General features: G+C 43.0%; 1 non-coding gene across 1 annotated transcript; it reads right to left on the minus strand.

The window, feature by feature from the left end:
• Nucleotides 1-479: 479 nt before the first annotated feature.
• Nucleotides 480-598, minus strand: LOC142178626 (5S ribosomal RNA). Its single transcript, XR_012706897.1, has one exon. It is a non-coding gene; the product is annotated as a 5S ribosomal RNA (ribosomal RNA).
• Nucleotides 599-7,748: the final 7,150 nt, after the last annotated feature.

A 7,748-nucleotide genomic window follows, 5' to 3' on the forward strand; every position in this document is an offset into this window, starting at 1 on the left:
GTAGTAACAGGCGTCTCAGGTGCCTAGCCTCCAACTGGAGCTACTGGTGGCTCCTCTGTGGTAGCTCGTGCGGGTGCTCTGGCTGCACTAAGTGGATGTCCTCGGCCTCTACCCCGGCCCCGGCCTCTCGCAACTCTAGTAGGGGGCGGATGCCTAGTCATCAGATCCGCATGTACATGTCCTCACCATTTGTGAGAGAATAGAATACAACGGCAAACCCAGTTTGATCCCAACAGGCTGGGTCTGGGGAGGGTAGTCTGTACGCAGACCTTACCCCTACCTAATGTAAGTAGAGAGGTTGTTTCCAATAGACCCTCGGCTTAGGAAGGGCAAGAAGAAGAAGAAGAAGAAGAGGAAAGCAAGGAAGGAAGAAAGATGGAAGAGAAAAGAAAAAGGGAGAGATAAAGGATAAGTAGTACCAAATAATAGCAACAGGGAATACAATATCTGAGGCGAACAAAATCACATAACGAATTTAAGGGATGAAACACGAGGACTTCCCGGGGGGTCACCCATCCTAGTACTACTCCCGCCCAAACATGCTTAACTTCGGAGTTCTGATGGGATCCGGTGCGTTAGTGCTGGTATGATCACATCCGCGAGAATAGAATATAGAAGTTTAGATTATTGAAGTCAACAATTTTTGCACGATAAGGAATCAAGGAGTGTAATTTTTCCTAATAGTTCCATAGCCTCCCGAAGATAAGTACAGACGTCTCCGTACCGATCCGCGAGACTCTAATAAACCGGCTTGTGACTTACGACACCTATGAACCTAGGGCTCTGATACCAACTTGTCACGACCCAATTCTCCCTCCGTAAGACGTCGTGATGGCACCTAGTCTCTACGACTAAGTAAGCCTAACAAAATGCGAAAATAACAAAAATGAAAGTAAAATTTAACAACTAACTACAACAGATAACTAAATAACCGGTAACCATGTCGCTCGGCATGTACAATAACCACCACTCTAGTAATACATAGTATTCCCAAAATCCGGAACATCATAAGTCACAAGCTACAGAAGGAAGCTAGAATCTCTATACACTAGAGTATAATAAAAGAAATATGAAGGTAAATGACATAGGAGAAAATAGAGGGGGACTTCGAGGTCTGTGGACGCGGCAGATATACCTTGAAGTCTCCGTACAACATCAAGTACTCTCACCTAGTAGCGGGGCTGATAAGAAGCACCTGAATCTGCACACAAAACATGTACAGAAGAGTAGCATGAGTACACCACAAGGGTACCCAGTAAGTGCCAAGCCTAACCTCGGTCGAGTAGTGACGAGGTCAAGTCAGGGCCTACTGGTATATAACAATAAAGCAGGAGAATGTAGCAATATAATAAGAGACTCGAATTTAACAAAAAAGAAAAGAAACATAGCAAAATAGCAGTATAACACACATGATTAAACAGCAGGGGATCTCTCGAGATACCGTCTCATAGTCCCAAAGTAAATATGGAAATAGATCTCTTGAGGTACCGCCTGGTAGTCTCAAAAGTTAATGTGCAGGGAGAACTCCCGAGGTACCGCCTCGTAGTCTCAAAAGTAAATATATAGGGAGAACTCCTGAGGTACCGCCTCGTAGTCATAAAGTAAATATGTAGAGAACTCCTGAGGTACCGCCTCATAGTCTCAAAAGTAACTATACAGGGAGAACTCTCGAGGTGCCGCCTCGTAGTCTCAAAATTAAACACACAACTCAAATCGATAGATATAACAATTAACATCAAGAATTCTACAGTTAAGACTAATGAAGATTAAGGAGAAGCAGGAAATCAACTAGGCATGCTGCACAGAGTTCAAATAAGCAGTTCAAGCATGTAGACATACCATATTAGGCTAAACAGGATAACTACACATGCTGGTATAGCTCAATTAAGATGAAAACAAGTTACTACTCAGTAAAAGAATCAGATTTTTCAACAAATGGCTCGTGTACGCACTCGTCACCTCACGTACACGGCGCTCACATATCACAACAGTACCAAATCCTAAGGGAATTTGTCACGACCCAAAATTCCAACATGTCATGATGGCGCCTATCTCAATACTAGGCAAGCCGATAAGCTCGATAAACCATAATTTCTCTTAAGTTTGAAAATACAACAATTTAATACAACACAAATCCCATAAATACTGACACGAACACTCCCCAAAACCTGGTGTCACTGAATACATGAGCATCTAATATGAATACAATTCTGGAAAATACGGTCTATAATAGTCTGAGACCAAATATAGTAAACAAGGATATAGAGAAGGAGAGACAAGGTCTGCGAAACACGGCAGCTACCTCAAAATTCCTGAAAATCAACTGTACGGAAGAATCAACACCTGCTATGTCCGTGAATACCTGGATCTGCATACGAAGTGCAGGGTGTAGTATGAGTACAACCAACTCAGTAAGTAACAATAATAAATAAAGAACTGAAGATAGTAACGAGCTACATAGTTATGGTTCATTTCCAGTTATGCTATCAAATCTGGCAATTTAATGTCAAATTAATTTTTATACAGTTCTTGTTCATCTTTCAGAGATTTCACAACAATGACAGATAACAACTAAGTGCAATAACAAATGGAAATCAAGTACAACCTCTTAGGACAACAATCACTCACTGGGCTCCCAGTCCATATCACTCACTGGGCTCCCAGCCCTCATCACTCACTCTCGATGGGTACCCGCACTTATTGGGGGTGTACAGACTCCGGAGGGGCTCCTACAGCCCAAGCGCTATAATCTGCACGGACAACGCACGTGCTGTATGGACAACTCACATGCCATAATATAATATAAGGATCTGCACGGCCAACTCACGTGCTATAGTGTAATATAAGGATCCGCACGGCCAACTCACGTGTTGCACGGCCAACTCACGTGCTATAGTATAATATAAGGATCTGCACGGCCAACTCACGTGCTGCATGGACAACTCACGTGCTATGGTATCAATATCTCACAATCAGGCCCTCGGCCTTACTCAGTCATAAATCTCTCCAGTCTCTTGGCCACTCAATAATCATGAAATCAGTCCAAACAACAATGATATGATGTATCAATAATAATAATAGAGACTGGGATAAAATGTGCAAGTAAAACTTGAGACTGAGTACATATAGCATTTAGCAGGCAAATCAACAAGTACGCAACCTCTGTGGGTCCCAACAGTACTATCACATAGCCTAAGCATGATTTGTAACATGATTTATAGTCAAATGTTTATCAACACATAGAGAGCATATAGCTAACAACAAATTATTCAACTTTACAATTTTCCGGGGTGGACCAAGTCACAATCCCTTCGGTGCACGCCCACACACCCGTCACCTAGCATGTGCGTCACCTCCAAAATAATCACATGATACCAAAATCCGGGGTTTCATACCCTCAGGACCGGATTTAAAACTGTTACTTACCTCAGAGCATGAAATTCTTTACTCTGCTATTCCTTTGCCTCGCAAATCGGCCTTCGAATGCCTCGAATCTAGTCACAAATAATTCATTTCACTCAATAAAATATATTGGAATTAACTCCATAAGAATATGCTAATATTCCATAAAAATCCGAATTTTAGCTCAAAAATCGCCCGTGGGGCCCACGTCTCAGAACTCGACAAAAGTAACAAAATCCGAAAGCACATTCAACCACGAGTCTAATCATACAAATTTTATCAAAATCCGACCCCAACTCGACCCTCAAATCTTCAATTTAAACTAAGAGGGTTTTCAAACTTATCCAACTTAATTCACCAATTAAATGATAAAAACAACCATGGATTCAAGTAATTTAACCAATATTGAATTAAGAACACTTACCCCGTTGTTTTTCTTGAAAAACTCCCGAAAATTGCCTCTTCCCGATATCAAATCCGTCAAAAACTGAAAACGGGACAAAGTCCCATTTTCAGAAATTACACTCTCTATCTAAACCTCTCTTCTTCGTGAACGCGACAGGTCCCTCGCGTTCGCGAAGCACAACTCGGCTGCCCACAAATTTAACCCTTCGCGAATGCGACCGTGGCTTCACGAATGCAAAGCTTTACCAGCTCAGACCTTCACGAACTTGAACGCCACCTCGCGAACGCATAGAACAAGGACCCGGGGTTCCCCCAATAGCCTCACTCCTCTTCGCGAATGCGATGCCTCTCACGCGTTCACGATGCACACACAGACTATACCTTCGCGTTCGCGTTCGCGTCCTCCCCTTCGTGGATGCGAAGAACAAAACCTCACACTCAGAAAACACTCTTCGCGAACGCGAGGGCCCACTCGCAAACACGAAAGAGAGAATCAAAAAAATGCAGTAGCAGATATCAGCAATCTCACCAAGGCCAAAACTGATCCGTTAACCATCCAAAACTCACCCGAGCCCCTCGAGACCTCAACCAAATATACCAACAAGTTCTAAAACATCATACGGATTTAGTCGAACCCTCAAATCACCTCAAACAACGCTAAAATCGTGAATTACATCCCAATTCAAGCCTAATGAACTTTAAAATTTCTAGTTTCTACAAACGACTCCAGAACCTATCAATTCACGTCTGATTAACCTGAAATTTTGCACACAAGTTATAAATGACATAACGGAGGTATTCTAATTTTCAGAATCGGATTCCGACCTCGATATCAAAAAGTCAACTCCCGGTCAAACTTCCCAAAAATTCAACTTTCGGCATTTCAAGCCTAATTCCTCTATGGACCTCCAAATAATATTACGAACACGCTCCTAAGCCCAAAATCACCATACGGAGCTATTGGAATCATCAAAATTCAAATCCGAGGTCATTTACATGTTAAATTTTCACTTATAAGACTAAGTGTCTCATTTCACTCCGAATTCCTTCTAGACCCGAACCAACTAACCCGGTAAGTCATAAAATAACTATAAAGCATAAATTGTGAAGTAAATGGGGGAACGGGGTTATAATACTCAAAATGACTGACCGGGTCGTTACATTCTCCCCCTCTTAAACAAACGTTCGTCCTCGAACGGGTTTAGAATAATACCTGGAGTTTCAAATAAGTGTGGATATTTGCTCTGCATCTCCTGCTCAATCTCCCAAGTAGCTTCTGTAGCTGACTGGCCTCTCCACTGCACCTTCACTGATGCTATGCTCTTTGACCTCAGCTTTCTAACATACCGGTCTAAAATAGCCACCGGTTCCACGTCATAAGTCAAATTACCATCCAGATGTACTGTACTGAAATCCAGAATATGAAACGGATCCCCGACATACTTTCGGAGCATGGAACATTGGATGAACACCTGATAGACTAGGTGGCAAAGCAAGTTCATAAGCCACCTCTCCAATTTGCTTAAGTATCTCAAAAGGCCCAATATACTGAGGGCTCAACTTGACCTTCTTCCCGAACCTCAACACACCCTTCATGGGTGAAATCTTGAGAAGAACCTACTGCCCCACCATGTGAACAATATCACGAACCTTCCTGTCGGCATAACTCTTCTGTCTAGACTGTGCCATGCGAACCCATTCCTGAATCACTTTGACCTTCTCTAAAGCATCATGAACCAAGTCAGTACCCAATAGCCTAACCTCACCAGGCTCAAACCAACCCACCGGAGATCGGCACCGTCTCCCATACAAAGCTTCATACGGAGCCATTTGAATGCTTGACTGGTAGCTATTATTATAAGCAAACTCCGCGAGTGGCAGAAATTGATCCCAATAACCCCCAAAATCAATGAAACAAGCGCGTAGCATATCCTCCAATAACTGAATAGTGCACTCAGACTGTCCATCCGTCTGAGGGTGAAATGCTGTACTCAACTGAACCTGTGTGCCCAATTCTCGCTGCACTTCCCTCCAAAACTGTGAGGTAAATTGCGTACCCCGATCTGAAATGATGGACACCGGCGCACCGTGTAGGCAAACAATCTCGCGAATATAAATCCCAGCCAACCGCTCCAAAGAATAATTAGTACCGACTGGAATTAAATGCGCAGATTTGGTCAACCAATCTACTATCACCCAAACAACATCAAACTTTCTCAAAGTCCATAGGAGTCCAACTAGAAGTCCATGGTGATACGCTCCCACTTCCACTCTGAAATTTCAAGTCTCTGTAGCAATCCGCCCGGTCTCTGATGCTCGTACTTTACCTGTTGACAATTTAAACACCGAGATACAAACCCAACTATATATTTCTTCATCCGCCTCCACCAATAGTGTTGTCTCAAATCCTGATACATCTTCGCGGTGCCTGGATGAATAGAGTATGACAAACTGTGAGCTTCCTGGAGAATCAGCTCACGTAAACCATCTACATTAGGCACACATAGCCTGCTCTGCATCCGTAATACACCGTCATCTCTAATAGTGACTTCCTTGGCATTACCGTGCTGAACCGTGTACTTAAGGACAAGCAGATATGGATCATCATACTGGCGCTCTCTGATGCGATCATATAAAGAAAACCGAGAAACCACACAGGCCAAAACTCGATTCGGCTCGGAAACATCCAATCTAACAAACTGATTAGTCAAGGCCTGAACATCCAAGGCTAAAGGTCTCTCTGCTACCGGTAAGTATGCTAAGTTGCCCAAACTCTCCGCCTTACGACTTGAGGCATCGGCGACCACATTGGCCTTTGCGGGATGATAGAGAATAGTGATATCATAATCCTTAAGCAACTCCAACTACCTTCGCTGTCGCAAGTTAAGATCCTTCTATTTAAATAAGTGTTGTAGTCTCCGATCATCGGTATATACCTAACACTGGAAACCGTACAAGTAATGCCGCCAAATTTTCAAGGCATGAACAATAGATGCTAACTCAAGATCGTGGACTGGATAATTCTTCTCATGTACCTTTAACTGTCTGGACACATAGGCAATCACCCTACCGTCTTGCATCAGCACTGCGCCGAGACCAATACGCGATGCGTCACAATACACAGTATAAGAATTTAAACCTGTAGGCAACACCAATACTGGAGCTGTAGTCAAAGCTATCTTGAGCTTCTGAAAGCTCTCTTCACATTCTTCCGACCACCTGAACGAAGCACCTTTCTGGGTCAATTTAGTCATAGGTGATGCAGTAGACGAGAAACCCTCCACGAAACGACGATAATAATCAGCCAAGCCAAGAAAACTCTGAATCTCAGTAACTGAGGATGGTCTGGGCCAATTCTGAACTGCCTCTATTTTCTTTGGATCCACCTTAATTCCTTCAGTGGACACTATATTTCCCAAGAATGCCATCGAACTAAGCCAGAACTCACACTTAGAGAATTTGGCATAAAGTTTCTCATCTCTCAGCCTCTGTAATACAATACGTAAGTGCTGTGCATGCTCCTCCTGGCTACGTGAGTACACCAGAATATCATCAATAAATACAACGACAAATAAATTAAGATACGGCTGAAATACACTATTCATCAAATGCATAAATGTTGCTGGGACATTGGTTAGCCCAACCATCAAATACTACAAAACAGCCCAACACACCCCAATCTCTTCGTACACAAAACGACCACCGTAGTAGTGTCAAACGACCCGAAAATGTTATGACGAACGACCAGCCAACCACCCTACATTTATATGGTGTTTATAAACCCCCTTCCTCCTCCAAAACTCCACAAAATAGTAGTAAAACATGCAGCCCAACAGCAACACAAAATAGTCCACAAAACAGTCCGCTACAAGTGAATAACTCGAACTCACGGCTTCTGATCACCGTCCCGTGAGTTCTTACAAGTATAGAACGACTTACCA

The sequence above is a fragment of the Nicotiana tabacum genome, chromosome 24, assembly GCF_000715075.1.
Source record: "Nicotiana tabacum cultivar K326 chromosome 24, ASM71507v2, whole genome shotgun sequence".
NCBI classification, from domain to species: Eukaryota; Viridiplantae; Streptophyta; class Magnoliopsida; order Solanales; family Solanaceae; genus Nicotiana; species Nicotiana tabacum.